The sequence below is a fragment of the Hemitrygon akajei genome, chromosome 12 (genome assembly GCF_048418815.1).
Source record: "Hemitrygon akajei chromosome 12, sHemAka1.3, whole genome shotgun sequence".
Lineage (NCBI taxonomy): Eukaryota > Metazoa > Chordata > Chondrichthyes > Myliobatiformes > Dasyatidae > Hemitrygon > Hemitrygon akajei.
This window is the reverse complement of record NC_133135.1, coordinates 66762422-66783193: the sequence shown is the minus strand read 5'-3', so window position 1 is coordinate 66783193 and position 20772 is coordinate 66762422.

Below are 20772 nucleotides of genomic sequence, written 5' to 3'. Positions count from 1 at the left end.
CTGTGACTAGTGGAGTGGTAGTAGAGGGTCACCTCTCTGACTGGAGACCTGTGACTAGTGGAGTGGTAGTAGAGGGTTACCTCTCTGACTGGAGACCTGTGACTAGTGGAGTGGTAGTAGAGGGTCACCTCTCTGACTGGAGACCTGTGACTAGTGGAGTGGTAGTAGAGGGTCGCCTCTCTGACTGGAGACCTGTGACTAGTGGAGTGGTAGTAGAGGGTTACCTCTCTGACTGGAGACCTGTGACTAGTGGAGTGGTAGTAGAGGGTCACCTCTCTGACAGGAGACCTGTGACTAGTGGAGTGGTAGTAGAGGGTCACCTCTCTGACTGGAGACCTGTGACTAGTGGAGTGGTAGTAGAGGGTCACCTCTCTGACTGGAGACCCGTGACTAGTGGAGTGGTAGTAGAGGGTCACCTCTCTGACTGGAGACCTGTGACTAGTGGAGTGGTAGTAGATGGTGGCCTCTCTGACTGGAGACCTGTGACTAGTGGAGTGGTAGTAGAGGGTCACCTCTCTGACTGGAGACCTGTGACTAGTGGAGTGGTAGTAGAGGGTCACCTCTCTGACTGGAGACCTGTGACTAGTGGAGTGGTAGTAGAGGGTTACCTCTCTGACTGGAGACCTGTGACTAGTGGAGTGGTAGTAGAGGGTCGCCTCTCTGACTGGAGACCTGTGACTAGTGGAGTGGTAGTAGAGGGTCACCTCTCTGACTGGAGACCTGTGACTAGTGGAGTGGTAGTAGAGGGTTACCTCTCTGACTGGAGACCTGTGACTAGTGGAGTGGTAGTAGAGGGTCACCTCTCTGACTGGAGACCTGTGACTAGTGGAGTGGTAGTAGAGGGTTACCTCTCTGACTGGAGACCTGTGACTAGTGGAGTGGTAGTAGAGGGTCACCTCTCTGACTGGAGACCTGTGACTAGTGGAGTGGTAGTAGAGGGTTACCTCTCTGACTGGAGACCTGTGACTAGTGGAGTGGTAGTAGAGGGTCACCTCTCTGACTGGAGACCTGTGACTAGTGGAGTGGTAGTAGAGGGTTACCTCTCTGACTGGAGACCTGTGACTAGTGGAGTGGTAGTAGAGGGTCGCCTCTCTGACTGGAGACCCGTGACTAGTGGAGTGGTAGTAGAGGGTCGCCTCTCTGACTGGAGACCTGTGACTAGTGGAGTGGTAGTAGAGGGTTACCTCTCTGACTGGAGACCTGTGACTAGTGGAGTGGTAGTAGAGGGTCACCTCTCTGACTGGAGACCTGTGACTAGTAGAGTGGTAGTAGATGGTGGCCTCTCTGACTGGAGACCTGTGACTAGTGGAGTGGTAGTAGAGGGTCGCCTCTCTGACTGGAGACCTGTGACTAGTGGAGTGGTAGTAGAGGGTCACCTCTCTGACTGGAGACCTGTGACTAGTGGAGTGGTAGTAGAGGGTCACCTCTCTGACTGGAGACCTGTGACTAGTGGAGTGGTAGTAGAGGGTCACCTCTCTGACTGGAGACCTGTGACTAGTGGAGTGGTAGTAGAGGGTCACCTCTCTGACTGGAGACCTGTGACTAGTGGAGTGGTAGTAGAGGGTCACCTCTCTGACAGGAGACCTGTGACTAGTGGAGTGGTAGTAGAGGGTCACCTCTCTGACTGGAGACCTGTGACTAGTGGAGTGGTAGTAGATGGTGGCCTCTCTGACTGGAGACCCGTGACTAGTGGAGTGGTAGTAGAGGGTTACCTCTCTGACTGGAGACCTGTGACTAGTGGAGTGGTAGTGGAGGGTCACCTCTCTGACTGGAGACCTGTGACTAGTGGAGTGGTAGTAGAGGGTCACCTCTCTGACAGGAGACCTGTGACTAGTGGAGTGGTAGTAGAGGGTCACCTCTCTGACTGGAGACCTGTGACTAGTGGAGTGGTAGTAGAGGGTTACCTCTCTGACTGGAGACCTGTGACTAGTGGAGTGGTAGTAGAGGGTCACCTCTCTGACTGGAGACCTGTGACTAGTGGAGTGGTAGTAGAGGGTCGCCTCTCTGACTGGAGACCTGTGACTAGTGGAGTGGTAGTAGAGGGTTACCTCTCTGACTGGAGACCTGTGACTAGTGGAGTGGTAGTAGAGGGTCACCTCTCTGACAGGAGACCTGTGACTAGTGGAGTGGTAGTAGAGGGTCACCTCTCTGACTGGAGACCTGTGACTAGTGGAGTGGTAGTAGAGGGTCACCTCTCTGACTGGAGACCCGTGACTAGTGGAGTGGTAGTAGAGGGTCACCTCTCTGACTGGAGACCTGTGACTAGTGGAGTGGTAGTAGATGGTGGCCTCTCTGACTGGAGACCTGTGACTAGTGGAGTGGTAGTAGAGGGTCACCTCTCTGACTGGAGACCTGTGACTAGTGGAGTGGTAGTAGAGGGTCGCCTCTCTGACTGGAGACCCGTGACTAGTGGAGTGGTAGTAGAGGGTCGCCTCTCTGACTGGAGACCTGTGACTAGTGGAGTGGTAGTAGAGGGTTACCTCTCTGACTGGAGACCTGTGACTAGTGGAGTGGTAGTAGAGGGTCACCTCTCTGACTGGAGACCTGTGACTAGTAGAGTGGTAGTAGATGGTGGCCTCTCTGACTGGAGACCTGTGACTAGTGGAGTGGTAGTAGAGGGTTACCTCTCTGACTGGAGACCTGTGACTAGTGGAGTGGTAGTAGAGGGTCACCTCTCTGACTGGAGACCTGTGACTAGTGGAGTGGTAGTAGAGGGTCACCTCTCTGACTGGAGACCCGTGACTAGTGGAGTGGTAGTAGAGGTTCACCTCTCTGACTGGAGACCTGTGACTAGTGGAGTGGTAGTAGAGGGTCACCTCTCTGACAGGAGACCTGTGACTAGTGGAGTGGTAGTAGAGGGTCACCTCTCTGACAGGAGACCTGTGACTAGTGGAGTGGTAGTAGAGGGTCACCTCTCTGACTGGAGACCTGTGACTAGTGGAGTGGTAGTAGAGGGTTACCTCTCTGACAGGAGACCTGTGACTAGTGGAGTGGTAGTAGAGGGTTACCTCTCTGACAGGAGACCTGTGACTAGTGGAGTGGTAGTAGAGGGTCACCTCTCTGACTGGAGTCCTGTGACTAGTGGAGTGGTAGTAGAGGGTCACCTCTCTGACTGGAGACCTGTGACTAGTGGAGTGGTAGTAGAGGTTCACCTCTCTGACTGGAGACCTGTGACTAGTGGAGTGGTAGTAGAGGGTCACCTCTCTGACAGGAGACCTGTGACTAGTGGAGTGGTAGTAGAGGGTCACCTCTCTGACTGGAGACCTGTGACTAGTGGAGTGGTAGTAGAGGGTTACCTCTCTGACTGGAGACCTGTGACTAGTGGAGTGGTAGTAGAGGGTCACCTCTCTAACTGGAGACCTGTGACTAGTGGAGTGGTAGTAGAGGGTCACCTCTCTGACTGGAGACCCGTGACTAGTGGAGTGGTAGTAGAGGGTCACCTCTCTAACTGGAGACCTGTGACTAGTGGAGTGGTAGTAGAGGGTTACCTCTCTGACTGGAGACCTGTGACTAGTGGAGTGGTAGTAGAGGGTTACCTCTCTGACTGGAGACCTGTGACTAGTGGAGTGGTAGTAGAGGGTCACCTCTCTGACTGGAGACCTGTGACTAGTGGAGTGGTAGTAGAGGGTCACCTCTCTGACTGGAGACCCGTGACTAGTGGAGTGGTAGTAGAGGGTTACCTCTCTGACTGGAGACCTGTGACTAGTGGAGTGGTAGTAGAGGGTCACCTCTCTGACAGGAGACCTGTGACTAGTGGAGTGGTAGTAGAGGGTCACCTCTCTGACTGGAGACCTGTGACTAGTGGAGTGGTAGTAGAGGGTCACCTCTCTGACTGGAGACCTGTGACTAGTGGAGTGGTAGTAGAGGGTCACCTCTCTGACTGGAGACCCGTGACTAGTGGAGTGGTAGTAGAGGGTCACCTCTCTGACTGGAGACCTGTGACTAGTGGAGTGGTAGTAGAGGGTCACCTCTCTGACTGGAGACCTGTGACTAGTGGAGTGGTAGTAGAGGGTCACCTCTCTGACTGGAGACCTGTGACTAGTGGAGTGGTAGTAGAGGGTCACCTCTCTGACTGGAGACCTGTGACTAGTGGAGTGGTAGTAGAGGGTCACCTCTCTGACTGGAGACCTGTGACTAGTGGAGTGGTAGTAGAGGGTCACCTCTCTGACTGGAGACCTGTGACTAGTGGAGTGGTAGTAGAGGGTTACCTCTCTGACTGGAGACCTGTGACTAGTGGAGTGGTAGTAGAGGGTTACCTCTCTGACTGGAGACCTGTGACTAGTGGAGTGGTAGTAGAGGGTCACCTCTCTGACTGGAGACCTGTGACTAGTGGAGTGGTAGTAGAGGGTCACCTCTCTGACTGGAGACCCGTGACTAGTGGAGTGGTAGTAGAAAGTCGCCTCTCTGACTGGAGACCTGTGACTAGTGGAGTGGTAGTAGAGGGTCACCTCTCTGACTGGAGACCCGTGACTAGTGGAGTGGTAGTAGAAAGTCGCCTCTCTGACTGGAGACCTGTGACTAGTGGTGTGCTGCAGGGATTGGTGCTGGGTCTGTTTGTGTTTATCGTCTGTATCAATGATCTGGGTGGTGATGTGGTTAACTGGATCAGCAAATTTGCGGATGACACCAAGACTGGGGGTATAGTGGACAGTGAGGAAGGCTATCATGGCTTGCAGAGGGATCTGCGTCAGCTGAAAAATGGCAGATGGGACTTAACGTAGACAAGTGCGATGTGTTGCACTTCGGTAAGACCAACCAGGGTAGGTCTTACACAGTGAAAGTTAGTCTCCTGAGGGGTGTGGTAGAACAAAGGGATCTGGGAATGCAGGTCCATAATTCGTTGAAAGTGGCATTACAGGTAGACAGGATCATAAAGAAAGCTTTGGGCATATTTGCCTTTATAACTCAGAGTATTGTGTATAGGAGATGGGATGTTATGTTGAAGTTGTATAAGACATTGGTGAGGCTAATTTCAGAGTATTGTGTGCAGTTTTGATCAGCTGTGTACAGGAAAGATGTAAATAAGGTTGAAAGAGTACAGAGAAAATTTACAAGGATGGTGCTGGGTCTGGAAGATCAGAGTTATAAGGAAAGATTGGATAGGTTAGGACTTTATGCCTTGAAATGTAAAAGATTGAGAGGAGATTTGATAGAGGTATACAAAATTATGACGGGTATAGATAGGGTAAGTGCAAGCAGGCTTTTTCCACTAAGGTTGGGTGGGACTACAACTAGAGATAATGAGTTAAGGTGAAAGGTGAAAAGTTTGAACCTCAAATGAACCTTGAACTTTTGTGGATTTCCTCTGGCTGTTTCGATTTCCTCCCACAGTCCAAAGACATACCAGCTGGTAGGTTAATTGGTCGTTGTAAATTGTCCCGTGATTAGGCTCAGATTAAATTGGGGGATTGCTGGGCAGTGCAGCTCAAAGGTCTGGAAGAACACATTCCACGCTGCATGTCAATAAATAAAATGCATATATTTTAAAACTTTAAATAGGTAGTGCAAAAAGAGAAAAAGAACCCTGTGGTAGTGTATACGGGTTCATTGTCCATTCAGAAATCTGATGGTGGAGGGGAAGAAGCTGTTCCAAAAACAATGCGTGAGTGTCTCCAGGCTCCTATACTTACTCCTTGATGGCAGCAGTGAGCAGCGAGCATGTCCTGAGTAACGGGGGTCCTTCATGACAGATGCTGCTTTTTTTGAGTCATTGTCTTTTGAAGGTGTCCTTGATGCTGGGAGGCGGGTGCCCATGACGGAGCTGGCTGGGTTTGCAACTTTCTGCAGCTTTTTCTGATCCCACGCAGTGACTCCTTCATACCAGACGGCAATACAATGAGTTAGATTGTTCTCCATAGTACTCCAGTCGAAATTTGGCATATCAAGTCTCCTCAAACTCCTAATGAAATATAGCTACTGTTGTGCCTTCTTTGTAATTGCATCAATATGTTGGGCCCAGGACAGATCTTCAGAGATGTTGACAGCCAGGAACTTGAAACTGCTCACCCTTTCCACTGCTAAAGGACACTTCATGAGAATAGGTGTGCATTCCCTAGACTCTCCCTTCCTGAAGTCCACAATCAATTCCTTGAGCACTGATGTTGTGTGCAAAGTTGCTGTTTCGACACCATTCAGCCAGCTAATCTATCTCACTCCTGTGTAACTTCTCCTCACCATCTTAAGTTCCGTCAGCTATAGTTGTGTCATCGGCAAATGTACAGATGGTGTTTGAGCTGTGCCTAGCCACACAGTTGTGGACGTAGAACGATTAGAGCAGTGGGCTAAGCACACATCTTTGATGTAGTGTTGATGGTCAGGGAGGAGGAGATGTTATTTCTGATCTGCACTAACTGTGGTCTCCTGATGAGGATCCAGCTGCAGAGGGAGGTACACAGGCCCAGGATTTAGAGCTTGCTGATTAGTACTGATGGTATGATGGTGTTAAGCAACACCACGGCCCACATCATTTATTTTATCCTTCATAAGTTTTCAATTTCAGGTGAGTGGTGCAGTAGCTTGGCTCTGAATTTTATTCCAAGTTGTTGGGCAAATTGTCCTGAGGTCTGCAGTGAGTGGCAAGCTGCTCTCACTCACCACTGATCGAATACTCACTCACTCACTTTAACGCATCTCACACCAGGGTATTGCCAGGTGAGGATGGACTATCGCTCAGTGGGAAGTGAATTCTGTCATGTGGGGAACTGATGACAAGTCACATCTACAAGATATCTGTAAAGGCTTTTATAAACAATCAAGTTGTCATCCTGGGCAGGCAAAACGGAGTAAATAATTTTGAAACTTAAAAAAACATCCAAAAATATTTTAAAGCTTTATAAAATTTTATAGGAGTAGGATCAAGAAGATACAACATTTATAAACATATAAAACATTTAAATATATAAACACAAGAACTTTAAATTTAACCTAAATTAATTAAAAACAAAATAAATGACTACCAAATGGTAATTCCTCGCTGCTACACCTCTCCATTGAAATCAATGGCAAGAACTCTCTGCACTGTCAAACCTGGTGCAGATTGCCAAACATTACTGCATGAAAATCTCAAATGTTGGCACTTGTTATAGCAGAATCATCACAGTTTTATGCAGTACTCTTCTCATTTCCCAACAAAATTTGGTTTGAAGTGAATAAATCTGTTGAACACAGAGATACTTAGCAATTTTTACCTGCATCATTGTTACTGCTTCTGGTTAGAAAGCTCAATTAATTTGGGGATCAAATCCTCATTGCATCATCAGACCTGATGTGCCATCTTCAAAGTTCAAAGTAAAATTTATTATCAGGGTACATACATGTCACCACATACAATCCTGAGATTCTTTTTCCTGCAGGCATACTCAGACAATCGAATTGAGTTGACTTTATTACTTACATCCTTCACATACATGAGGAGTAAAAATCTTTAAGTTATGTCTCCGTCTAAAAGTGCAGTTTATAATAAATAGTATGTACAACAGGACAGTCAATATAACATAGGAATACTATTGTATCAGCATGAATTAATCAGTCTGATGGCCTGGTGGAAGAAGCTGTCCCAGAGCCTGTTGGTCCTGGCTTTTATGCTGCGGTACCTTTTCCCGGATGGTAGCAGCTGGAACTGTTTGTGGTTGGGGTGACTCGTGTCCCCAATGATCCTTCGGGCCCTTTTTACACACCTGTCTTTGTAACTGTCCTGAATAGTGGGAAGTTCACATCTACAGATGCGCTGGGCTCTCCGGACCACTCTCTGAAGAGTCCTGCGATTGAGGGAAGTTCAGTTCCCATACCAGGCAGTGATGCAGCCAGTCAGGATGCTCTCAATTGTGCCCATTTAGAAACTTCTTATGATTTGGCGGCCCATACCAAACTTCTATAGTATAGTAACTGTAAACAGGATTAATGAAGGGGCAAGAGCATAGAAGACAACAAACTCTAAAACTGCAAATATAAATAAATAGAAATAAATAATGGGAGCCTGAAATAAGATAAAGAGTCCTTAAAGTGAGATCATTGATTGTGGGAACATCTCAATAGGTGAGTGTAATTATCCTCCGATTGTTGAAGGGTAGTAACTGGTCTTGAACCTGGTGGAGTGAATCCTGAGGTACTTGTACCTTCTGCCTGATGGCAACAGCGAAAAAACAGCATGGCCTGGGTGGTGAGGATCTTTGATGATGGATGCTGCTTTCCCACTGCAGTATCTCATGTAGATGTGCTCAATGATGGGGAGAGTTTCTGTTCAAAGCCAATAGTGTTCCCATATCAGGTCATAATGCATGCAGCCAATACACTTCCCACTACACATCTATAGACGTTTGTCAAGGTTTTTGATGTCATGCCGAATCTCCACAGCCTTCCAAGGAAGTAGAAGCGCTATTGTGCTTTCTGAGCAATTACATTTACATGATGGGTCTAGCTCAGTCCTCTGATATAGTGACACAAAGGAACTTATCTTAAAGTTGTCCCACCTCCTGTGGGTATCCTCCTTGCCTGCTCAGGAGAGTGAACCCTCCCAAAGGAGCAGGTCCCTATGGAGTACCTGGTAAGACTCTGAAAACTGGCAACCAACTGGCAGAGATGTTCAAAGACATCTTCAATCTCTTATTGCTTCAGTCAGAAGTTCCCACCTGCTTTAAAAAGGCAACAATGACACCAGTGCCCAAGAAGAGCAGTGTGAGCTGTCTTAACAACTATTGTCCCGTAGCGCTCACACCTACGGTGATGAAGAGCTTTGAGAGATTGGTCATGGCTAGAATCAACTTCTTCCTCAGCAAGGATTTGGACCCACTGCAATTTGTCTATTGCCACAATAGGTTTATGGCGGACAACATCTCACTGGCTCTCCACATGGCCTTGAATCACCTGGACAATATAAATACCTATATATGTCGGGAATGTTTATTGACTACAGTTCAGTGTTTTAATTTCGGGATCAAATCCTTATTACATCATCGGACCTGACGTGCTATCTTCAAAGTTCAAAGTAAAATTTATTATCAGAGTACATACACGTCACAGTATATAACCTTGACATTCTTTTCCTACAGTTCTGATGGAAAAGCAACAGAATCTGGGCCTCTGTACCTTCCTCTGCAACTGAATCCTCGACTTCTTAACCAAAAGACCACAATTTGTGTGGATTGGAAATAACATCTCCACCTCACTGACAATCAACACTGGTGCACGTTAGGATGTGTGCTTAGCCCACTGCTCTACTCTCTCTACACTCACAACTGTGTGGCTAGGCACAGCTCAAACACCATCTATAAATTTACTGATAAAACAGTCATTGTTGGCAGAATCTCAGACATTGACGAGAGGGCGTACAGGAGCAAGATATAGCACTGGGTTGAGTGGAGTTGCAGCAACATACTTGCACTCAACGTCAGTAAGAACAAAGAACTGATTGTGGAGTTTTCAGAAATGGTAAGATGAAGGAACAAACACCAGTCTTCATAGAGGGATCAGAAGTGGAGAAAGTGAGCAATTTCAAGTTCCTGGGTATTAATATCTCTGAGGAGATAACCAGGCCCCAATGTATTGATACAGGTATAAAGAAGGCAAGACAGTGGCTACATTTCATCCGGAGTTTGAGGACATTTGGTATGTCACCAAAAACACTCGCAAATTTCTACAGGAGTAGCCTGGAGAGCATTCTAACTGGCTGCATCACCGTCTTGTATGGGGGCAGGGGGGTCTGCACAGGATCGAAGTAGGCTGCTGAGAATTGTAAAATTAGTCAGCTCCCTCATGGGTACCAGCCTCTGTAGTATCCAAGGCATCATCGAGGAGCGGTGCCTCAAAAAGGCAGCTTTCATCATTAGGGACCCCCACCACCCAGGACATGTCCTAGCAATTCAGGAATAACTGAGTACAGGAATTCAGGTACATGGGGAAAAAGCAAAATGCACAGAAATCAATAGTAAAAAGTAAATTTTAGATTCATTTTTTGTTGGTATACTCAAAAATCTATAAAATAGTAACTATGGCAGAATCAATGAATGATCGCCAAACTAGGGTTTTCAACCAGAGTGCAGAAGACAACAAACTGTGCAAATGCAAAAAGAAGAAACAATAATATAAAAATATATAATATTTATATAATATTGTAATAAATAAATAGATAGATAAATAAATAAATATTGAGAACATGAGATGAAGAGTCCTTGAAAGTGAGTCCATTGGTTGTGGGCACTAACTTCAGAAAGAAGAAATAATGGGATTTGTTTTAACTGCTCCTGATAAGCCTGAACTGATCTCTACATTTATACCTTTTTTCTATCATTTGGGTGACTTCACATGCATTTCCTCTGATGTCCTTTCAACACAAGTGGTCTAAAAACACTTTGGAGACATAGTTCTTAGTTATCTACCATTAATGTTTCAAAGCTGTGAAACTAACTTCCTTGAGTACATAAAACCTCCCAGCTGTAAATGCATCATAATTACTGATACGCTAAACAATACTATCCATTTGTTCTGCAAGCTTCCTTGAACCAAACAACTTAAGAATCAACTTGTCTGTTTGAAACAACCCAAATTAAACAACCAATTATCTTATCCTGCATCTTGAGCAGTAATAAAGCAGGTGTAGAGACCAAAACCTTACTTCTCTCAGGCAGGATGTCTACTATCCACAGAGTTTATTTGCAAAGCTGGTCTTTAGACAATACTTGTTTTAAGCCCAAGGTGATTAGTGCTTACCTTTTACATTTCAAGAGCTGCAGACAGATTTCCCTTTACAACCAGAAGTCAAACAACTGTTAGTTAGAAATTTATTTATATCTATTTGTGGTCTTACAAGTGGCAGGTGCTGTGTTTTGAAAGCAAGATTAGCTAATAACCAAGAAAGACATAGGCCTACTGGCCAAGAAGTGAATGTCCATCACACCCTCCCACTTTCCCCCCCCCCCCACCCCCCCCCCCCTTGCTAAGTGAAGATTTCTACCCTAGCTTTTTCCAACCAAAATCAGCTTGGAGATCAAAACTTCTGCCAAGGCTCCTCTTGGGAACAGACTATCACACCTTTATCAATTCCAGTAGATTGCCAGTGCTAGTAAAGGCTCTTTGCTCTTCAATCTGATGCTCAAAAACACTCATCAAGTACTTCCCAATGTAATCCCTGTGTGATTTTCTCTTTAGAGTATTGACTTCCTCAATCTCAATTGCTCATATTTCCTAAATCTCAGAATCAGAATCAAAGGAATCTCAAAAATGTCACCATTATAATTTCATAAACACATGACCATAATGTTTCAATGTCTATGTTATGTCCATATTAGTCAACCTTTAAAATCTTCTTCCCCACGAACGGTTCTTGTCATTTTCTTGATGCAAATTTAAATCACTGTCTCTGTGACTATTTTTCATCAGGTCAGCTGACAATGTCTCTCAATAAGGTGATGGTAAATCATCTCTTTCATTGAGGTGTTTGCACTGCTTCATATGGTGACTACTTTACTCAGGTTTCCTGAAAACAAGTCTCATTAACAAGTTACTGATTGTGCATTGCTATCTTCTTTTGCCTAAAGATTAGTAATCTCACATTTTTCTTATAGAACGTTATATCCATCAGTTACATTATTTCACAATATAATAATATACACAAGAAAATGGAACACCTACAAAAGTAAGCAAGAGTACAATTCGCCTGCTGAGAATCCTGCATCTTTAATTCTAAATTCTCAGAGAGAGAAAAAAGATGTCACAATGTAGGGATTGGTTATGTCCCTCCCGTGGAGTGAATACACATTGGTATGCTGGAATTCAGCATTCTACCACCAACCATACCACCTGCATAAGGCTCTTCCCATTTTAGTGAATCTAGACTCTGCATATAATTGTTCGTCTTCCCTCTTTACTTTGTCAAGTATTAGACCCGACCGAGAGGAATTGACGTATTTTCCCAATTTCTGTGTTTTCCCAGAAAATTCTAACTGAGCAAGACTACAAAGTCTGTTCTGTCAAACCATGGGATTTTATCAACTAAGTTTAGAAATTGTTCTAGTAACGTTAAGTATAGCACAAATAGCAACATCGATAGGCTTAATGGCCCTGCTTGTTGCTTTGTATATTCTGTGTCGTTGTGTTTTTTACTGATATTTTCTATGGGTTTGTGTGAGGACTGGGCATCAAGCTGTGGTGCCTTGGGGGGAGCGCGGTGTGGTGTGGGCATCAGAGACTCCCATTACGTGATTGTGATTTTGTGGGTGCTTGCTGTGCGTGACAGTTGGTAATGTGTCTTTGCACCTTGACGCTGTAGTAACGCTGTCTCATTTGCCTGTATTTATGTATAGTTAAATGACAAGCAAACTAGAACTGGATGGAATTGATTTGTAGGAGTACCACATACACAATATATATTCACACCCTGATTGTAAGCAAATTACAAACGCATTCAAATTGTTCTACCTTGTGACAATATAACATTTTATGGACCTTGGAAGTCCTAAGACTATATCTCTGTTTCCAAACAACTTACTACAAAACAAGTAAACAATTATCAGGAGTACCGCATTCCTCAGGGGAAGCTACAGTATCTTTCTTCTCCTGGTAAGTCTTTTACCATGCTATAACATACACACATAATATAATAAGATAGACGGTATTAAAAGTCAAAAGTGTAAATCATTATTGCATAATGCCATCATTAGCAATAAATGACACATTTACAAAAGTACATTAAATAAATCTAAGAACCATATACTGTATATAAAAAGTTTCCCATGTTAAAAAGTAAATATGGAACATCTAAAGAGGTAAGTGAAAAATAATGTTTGTTGACTCATCTTTCTGTGGATTATGTTTTTAAAGCAATTATTCACAACAGATGTATCCCGGCACCCTTACCCCCAAAATGAGGCGTGAAACTTGCTTACCCACACACAACACCAGTGATCAACACTAGGAAAAGGAGAGGAGCAAGGATAACATGATCCAAATTGTCCCTGCTTCTCACTCTTCCAGGGCTGAGAATGAATCAGAAGAATAGGTAAAGAGGCAAGAACAGGGCAAGGGAAAGCAAAGCAGTCATATGAGAGGTGGTAGTGTGGTAGCGCAGATCAGGTATGGGAGTTAACAACGACATAGGAGTGGAGCCATCCGCACAGACCTCAACATTTCAGCAAAGACCACCCCACAAAAAATGTAATTCCAATTGCTATGGGAATTGTCCATCGGAAAACTGAGAAAAAATATATCACCCAATTTAAAATAGTACCAATCCACCCGGAAACAATATTCGCTGCTGCGGAAGCTAAGTTTACAACAGCTGGAAATGACTAAGCTATGGTTTCAGCTAAGTGTTAAGCCAGTCAAGGGCTTAGTCTGAATCTCCAAAGAAAACTTGTGAAAGGAGGTGCTTTGTTCATCTGACTGTGTCAGCTCTGTAAGTCTCATAACGCACCGAGGAATGTTCTTTCAATAGGGTTTCTTCTAGCCATTGTTGTCAAACATCAAGTCCTTCTGGAAAACTCTTTGTTCTGCATCCATCATAAATCATCCCTTAAAACTGGACTTGCATCTCCGTCTCATAGCATAGGTTAAAACATCAAATTACTCCGAGAGTCATTTCCTTTTTAAACCTTAGAAAGCAGGTGAAACTCTGATAGCAGTGTGTCTGAACAACTTTCATCATCAGGGATTTCTGCCTTCTGAGTGAACCAAAAGGTCACATCAGTGCTGTTATGAGAGTGAGCATGGCTGTTCAGGTGCTCTTACACTAATATTTAAAAAATCATCCGAACTTTTAGGGCTGATCATGTTTTTCTTCTGCCTATTAATGGTAACACCATGTAACTGAATATACAGCAATAACTGAAGGCTTTCTGTGTATGTAAAATTGTCTATTTAGGAAGTAATGTTACTATATCTATGTAAGCCCAAAATTTAGCATTACCAATTGGTCTCCGACTAAAATATGTCACAGGTGTGTGTCCCCGTTTTCAACTTATAGCAGGTCTATCTGAAATATAATTGAATCCATAAGGACACCAATAATTCTGGATAGTTACAGTTTTCATTGTAAGGTATTATTTACACCACTTCATGAACCATTCACAACCGTTTCGTTAAATGAAATAGGAAATCTGAGTAGATATAATAGTCTATGGGACTAAAATCTCTAAAAGGCTTATTGGACTTATCGGTTTCAGTTGACCAAAAAGGAAAACATTTTTATTTCATTTTACTTTCTGCTTCAGTGCATCTTTCCATCTTATCTTCCCATGCAGAAACCTGGATCAAGGGCTTCAATCAACCATCTGGAATGTAACCCAGAAGTGCAGAAAATTGCCCTGCTACCTTGACATGTAACATTGGAGAAAAGTGGCCATAATTGAAGAAAATGGAGACATCTAAAATCTTCATAGCAAGTATGTTCATGTACTTGTAGGTGATCAAGGGAGAGTGCAATGAGATATCTGTCTAAAGTAGAAATCTTCATTAAAAAAATGGGTTTTCACAATGTTCCAGCCCTAAAAGTTTCTGTCATGTTCCCATATGTGGGATCATTCAATGAAATAACAGTGTCCATACACTCAAGTATAGAGGGGTCCGTGTCAAGGAATTCCTCTATCAGTTTACCTTCAGTACCTGAGCTGGAGTATTTCAGTTTATTAGGGTGTTATTAATCATTTCTGCCAGTGGTTCTTTGCCTTCCCTTGCACCTACAGTTTGTTCATTTCATCTGCAATGCAGTCAGAGTGAATGTTAGAGGCAAGGTTCCAGTGAATTAGTTCACATATCACCAGGAGATAAGGGCCATTTAATGATATTCAAATTAGAATCATCATAGCTCACAGATCTCCTTAAACCAATATTCACTAAGTCGTTAAGTTTTACGGGTATCCAAGCACGAATATTACAAAAACTGGAAAAGCAGCATTTCTTTTTGGAGTTTGAGTCTGTCTTAGTCTAGAGACAACATATGTCATCCCTGGTGAATCTGTGGAATTCATTGCCACACTCGGCTGCGGAGGCCAAGTCACTTGGTATATTTAAGGCGGAGGTTGACAGCTTCTTGATTAGTCAGGGCATGGAGATATGGAAAGAAGGCAGGAGATTGGGCATGATAAGGAAATAGATCAGCCATGATGAAATGGGAGAGCAAACTCGATGGGCCAAAATGGCCTAATTCTGTTCCAATGTCGTATGATTTTATGGTCTAATGTATCAATGAAGCCTTCCTAAAGTAAACAAGTACTTTTATTGGAAGGTTTTATGTACTCAGGGAAGTTGGCTTCACAGCCTTGCAGCATCAACGGTAGGCAGCTGAAGAACTATGTCACCAAAATGCTCTTTAACTGTGTTGCAAGTACATCAGAGGAAATATCATATGCATGTGAAGTCACCCAAATGATGGAAGAGTGGTATCGCCTAATGAAAACCTCCACACCATGGTGGAATAGCCCTTAATCACCACCCTATGCATGAATCAGTTCAGGTTGTGGAAGAGACCCTGCGCACCCAGTGGTGGTAACAGGATTATCAGTCATTCCCACACTGATCCAGCAGAGTCCTCCCTTTTTCTCTCTAAGGTGAATGTAGGGTTTAGAGGATGTTGTGTTACATTAGGCCATAGAGGATATGGTTCTGCATCTTCCCTGACAGGTAAAGATTGTTAGTAATAGCTCTCAGGAATGTATTCTGTGTTGTCTTGTAAAAGTATTTACCATATCCCCCATCTATTTGTGGTAGCTCTCCGTTGATCATTTGCTATCATTTTTCAAAGCCACAAACTCTGTGTAATAATTGGTTTATATGGAATACCACAGTAAGACATCATTCTAAGGCTGTAAGTTCTGTTCTGTTAGGGTGAAACTTTATGATGTATAGATTTTTATAATTTTTATAATTTTATGAGGCATAGTAGGCTTGTGTTTCTTCTCCCTCGTTACAGTAGATGGCTACAACAGCTATTGAGAGAAACACGAATTTGCAGAGCAAGAGATTTTGTTAAGTCTCTTTGCTGGAGGTCTATTGCTTGTTGAACTGCATTCATCAATTCCTCTAGTGCCTCTTAATCTTCTGGAGTAAAAGCAAAAGGGTTTTCATTTTTGATGTACATCTGTCGTATAATGGTTTTGACAATTTAGCATAGTCAGGTATAAAAGTTCTAGCATAATTCAATAGGCCCAGAGTTGGCTGTAAACCTTTCAGTGTCTTTGGATATCCTACTTGAGCACCTTTTTGTCTAATTCAGGGGTTAAACCACATCCCTGATTGGTAATTGTCGTAACTAGGAAATTTACTTCTGTATGACGTGGTTGAGATTTTCATTGTTAATTACATAGCCTCTGACCTTCACCCTCTTAATGACAGTCTACATCTGAGTTAAATGCTCACCCAGCATGCTGGCCGTACAGTATTCTTCATCAGCATATGCACAAACGTCTGGGATTCCTTGTAGAGTCTGAATGAATCCTGCAGACCCTACATTCACCTTAGAGAGAAAAGGGAAGGATTCTGCTGGATCCTTGTGTGAGAATGACCGATAATCCTGTAACCACCATGTGGGTGTGAGGGGTCTCTTTTACAACCTGAATTGGTTCATGTATAGGGTGTTGATTAAGGGCTATTCCACACACGGTGTGGAGGTTTTCATTAGGCGATACCACTCTTCCATCATTTGGGTGACTTCACATGCATATGATATTTCCTCTGATGTACTTGCAACACAGTTAAAGAGCATTTTGGTGACATAGTTCTTCAGCTGCCTACCGTTGATGCTGCAAGGCTGTGCAAACTTTGAAGGAAGTGGAAACTGCTGATTAATCTCTTCCAGGACACTTTCGAGGAATCAAGTAGCATTTCCAGCAAGATGACACCAGTGACCAATGGTGACATCTTGCCGACAGCTTACAAAACTACTGGAATACTTTTCTTCCTCTAAATTACAATCAATTGCGGCCTGTAATTTCCATTTGAGAATGTAATTTTAGGCCGACTGAGCAATCCAGTGCTTCTGTGATCTTTTGGGTGATTTGGCATGGATAAGAGTGGAAAATGCACCTATAGCTGTTGCTGGGAGTATGCACTGTGTTAGTTCTTAATCGTGGAACACAAACCTGTGGTTGGCAGCGTTACTCTGCACTGATTCAAACATAGAGCAAGATTAACATTATTGAGGACGAGAGCAAAAATGGAACAGGTGTCCAATGCTGTCTGCCTGCATTTAATTAGTCTCTTCTGGCTGCTCTCAGCGGGCGGAAGGTGTATGAGTCTTGGGTCCCACCCCTCTGGGTTAGGGTGTGGCGGTTGCTCTGTAGCCATAAGGTGGCTGGACGAGCTCTGCTTGCCTCTGCACTGAACGGGCTTCGCAGCTATGGATTCTCTTTCAGGGACTCTGCAGTTCCTTGTGTTCCTGTTTACTTCTATTTGCTATTTGTGCTTCAGCGCTGAACTGAACTGATTCTGCAGCTGTGGCCTGCAAGCAATGGGACAGCGTTGAGGACTCACTCTCTCACGGACTCTGTGTTAATGTTACTTGTTTATTCTTTATTGTTTGCATGATCTGTTTTTGTCACACATTGGGTGTTTGATGGTCTTGTGTGTGGGGTTTCAATGAGCAGATTCTACTGCGTTTCTTTGTTTTGTGCTGCCTGCAAGAAGACAAACCTCAAGGCTGTATATTGTATACATACTTTAATAATAAATGCAATTTGAACTTTGAAGCATCATCAGGGGTACAGCAATCATTAGTCTTTACTCCTGGACAAAGTGCTCTGTGGTCCTGCTCTTTTGTTAGTATAGCAAAGCTCAGTAAATCTGGCACGCATGGGACTTCAGTGGTGTCAAACCAACAGATTTGACTGACTACTGAATGTTATTCCAATGAATAATCCAACACACTTTAATTCTTGAATTTTCCAGGGAGGCCGGCAAGTTTAAAGGAAACACAACATCCAGGTCACACGTATGTTAATAGGAGCTTGAGAACTGGGGTGTAGGTATTTTAATGTGGAGCGAACTCAAGAACTGATGCCCTGTGTATTAAAAGGAACAGAAAGTATTTGAATTATCACCTGGTGGGCCGAACGATTGGGAATTTGAAGCAAGCAGATAGCAGATTATTGAAGTTTTACTGCAGTGGGGTCACATTTGATACTCTTCAATCTACAACAATATTTCTAGGATCTGTAGAACCTTGGAAAGTAATAAGAGCAGCATCCAGTTACTTTAATTCACCTCTTTCAAAATAATGGAATCTTAGGGACTTCATGCTCACTAATAGCTCTAACATAAATTTTTGACTAAGATTTATTTATTTAAATTCCTCATTCTAACTAGACCCCTGATTCTCTAATATATCTGGCAGGTTTTATGTGTCTTCTTGTATGAAGGTAAACAGAAAATAATTATATAATTCCTTCGCCATCCTTAGAGATTCACCTCCCTCTGTCTGTAGAGGATGCATGTTTGCCCGTCCAAGACTCTTTCTTTTTGCATGCATGTACATTTTCATGTTTTTCACTAATCTACGCTTAAACTTCATCTTCCTTTTCTTTATTAATTTCCTGCTCCTCCTTTACTGTGTTCCAAAATTGTCTTGATCCTCAGGCATACCACATTTTTCCAGGTTTAGGATGGCACTGGTGAAACACAGAGATGCCTTATGGCAGCAAACAAAACTACTAAGTACACTTTCTGATCATACACTTTCTGGACAATGATCACTGCAAACAATCGCCTGCAGCTTCCTTTTTGGAGCTGAGGTTTTGAACAGCCTGTGCAACCTGGCACTTTTGTGGTGTGAACTGAAGTCTCAAAGGTGCAGGGCAGTTACAGCATGGCGTGCATAGGCCGAATTGAGGCAGCAGGACCCGAACTCAAGAGCAAGAAATGAGCCAATGTTTGGCTATTCCTGGAGAAGGCTAGGAGACAATTCGAAGTGACAGGTCTGAGGTGAGGCAAGGCAGAGTCAAGGTGGTGGGGCATGAGCCCAAGAGCGAGGAACGAGCTGATGTTTGACTAATTTAAGCACCAGATTGGAAAGGTCGGCTACAGGTTGAATTGAGGCGGTGGAGCCTAGGCCCGAGAGTGTATCGAAGCGGCAGGTCCAGGTCTGAGAGCAAGGAATGAGCCAGTATTTGGCCAGTTTAAGCAATGAGCCAGATTTAAAAGGTCTGAGTGTCGGGGCTGGAGGCAAGGTATAGGCTGATGTTCGGATTGCTGCTCTGTGAGGTTCACTCGTCTCTGCGCTGAACTGAGGCTGTGGCCTGCAACTAACGGGCTTCTGGACCAGCAGCAGTAATGACTGGCTTTGTGGCTCTGAACTTACTTCCTTGAAATTTAGTTTTGAATTTTATTTACTTACTTTTATTCTTTGCTCAGTATGTTTTGTAAATTGGGTGTTCAACAGTCTCCTTTTTTAATGGGTTCATTTGGGTTTCTTTGTTTTGTGGCTGCGTTAGGAGACAAATCTCAAGGTTATACATAGCATACATACTTTGATAATAAATGTACTTTGAACTTTGAATTTTGTTTCGACTTAATTGTCTGGTCATTTGACTACTTGTGGCACCACGTTTGATGAATCATTTGGTTGATACCAGTTTGGTGAGTAACCGTTTGGCTAAGGATGCAGCTAACTCTAGAAGGCAAAAGTTAAGCACACAGCCAAAATGTTTTGGTTTCATAGATTTTTCTCTGTTCAGTTCTCTCAGTTGTTACTTTTGGCACTTTGAGTGGATTGAATTAATTGTAGACTGACTTCTATAATGGAGGCCCAGACAGCGGATAAAATTGCGAAATGTTTCATTTTTTCTTTGGCAGTCACATCATGGAGAATAAGGATATCCTTGGTCTTGTCTTCATGGCAGCTGTTTATTTATCCTCCATCATTTCCAACTGGATGTGGCAGGACTATAGAGCAGTGACATGATCTGCTAATTGTGGGTTTGCTTAGTTATGCTTATAGCCTTCAGTTCTCACATATGTAATCCCTTGCTGTGACTCCATTACGCTGGCGCCTCAGATTTAGTTATACCTAAACTCAATAAACACGAATTAGCAGGGAGAAGCTGTTGAGCATCTTGAAGTGCATTAAGGCTGATATATCCCCAGGGTCTGACAGAAGTTGGAGTAGATTTTGCAGAAGCCCTTAAGATATTTTTCTTTCTCTCTGGCCACTGGTGAGGTTCTGGAGTACTAGGGAGTGGCTAATCTAGTATCATTTTTGAAAAAGTTTTGCAAAACATGCTACTAGCCAGTGTGTCTGACGTGGGGTTTGAGTAAGTTGCTGGGGGGGATTCTGAGGGACAAGATCTACCAATATTTGGAGAGACAGGTTCTAATTTGGTCCATTCGGCACAGATTTGTGCAGGGAAGTCATATCTCACAAATCTCTTGAAGTTCTTCAAGGAAATAATCATGAAGGTAGAGGAGGGTAGAGCAGTGGTTGTTGTTTACATGGATTTTAGCAAGGTGTTTTACAAGAACCTAAAATGCGGGCTAGTCTGGAAGGTTAAATTGCATGGGAAAGACCTAGAAAATGATAGTGGATTGGTTCATAGTTAACCTAGTGGTAGGAAGCAGAGGATGATGGTTGAAGGTTGTTTCTCAAACTGAAGGCCTGTACCTAGCGGTGTACCACTCGGTTGTGCCACTAGTGGTGTACCTCCCGTACTTAATAAAGTGGCTATTGAGTGGATTTTTGTGGTCTTCTGCTGCTGTAGCCCAAGTTTCGATGTGTTGTTTGCTCAGGGATGCTCTTCCGCATATCACTTGTAATGAATGGTTACTTGAGCTGCTGTCGCCAACTAAAGCATCAAC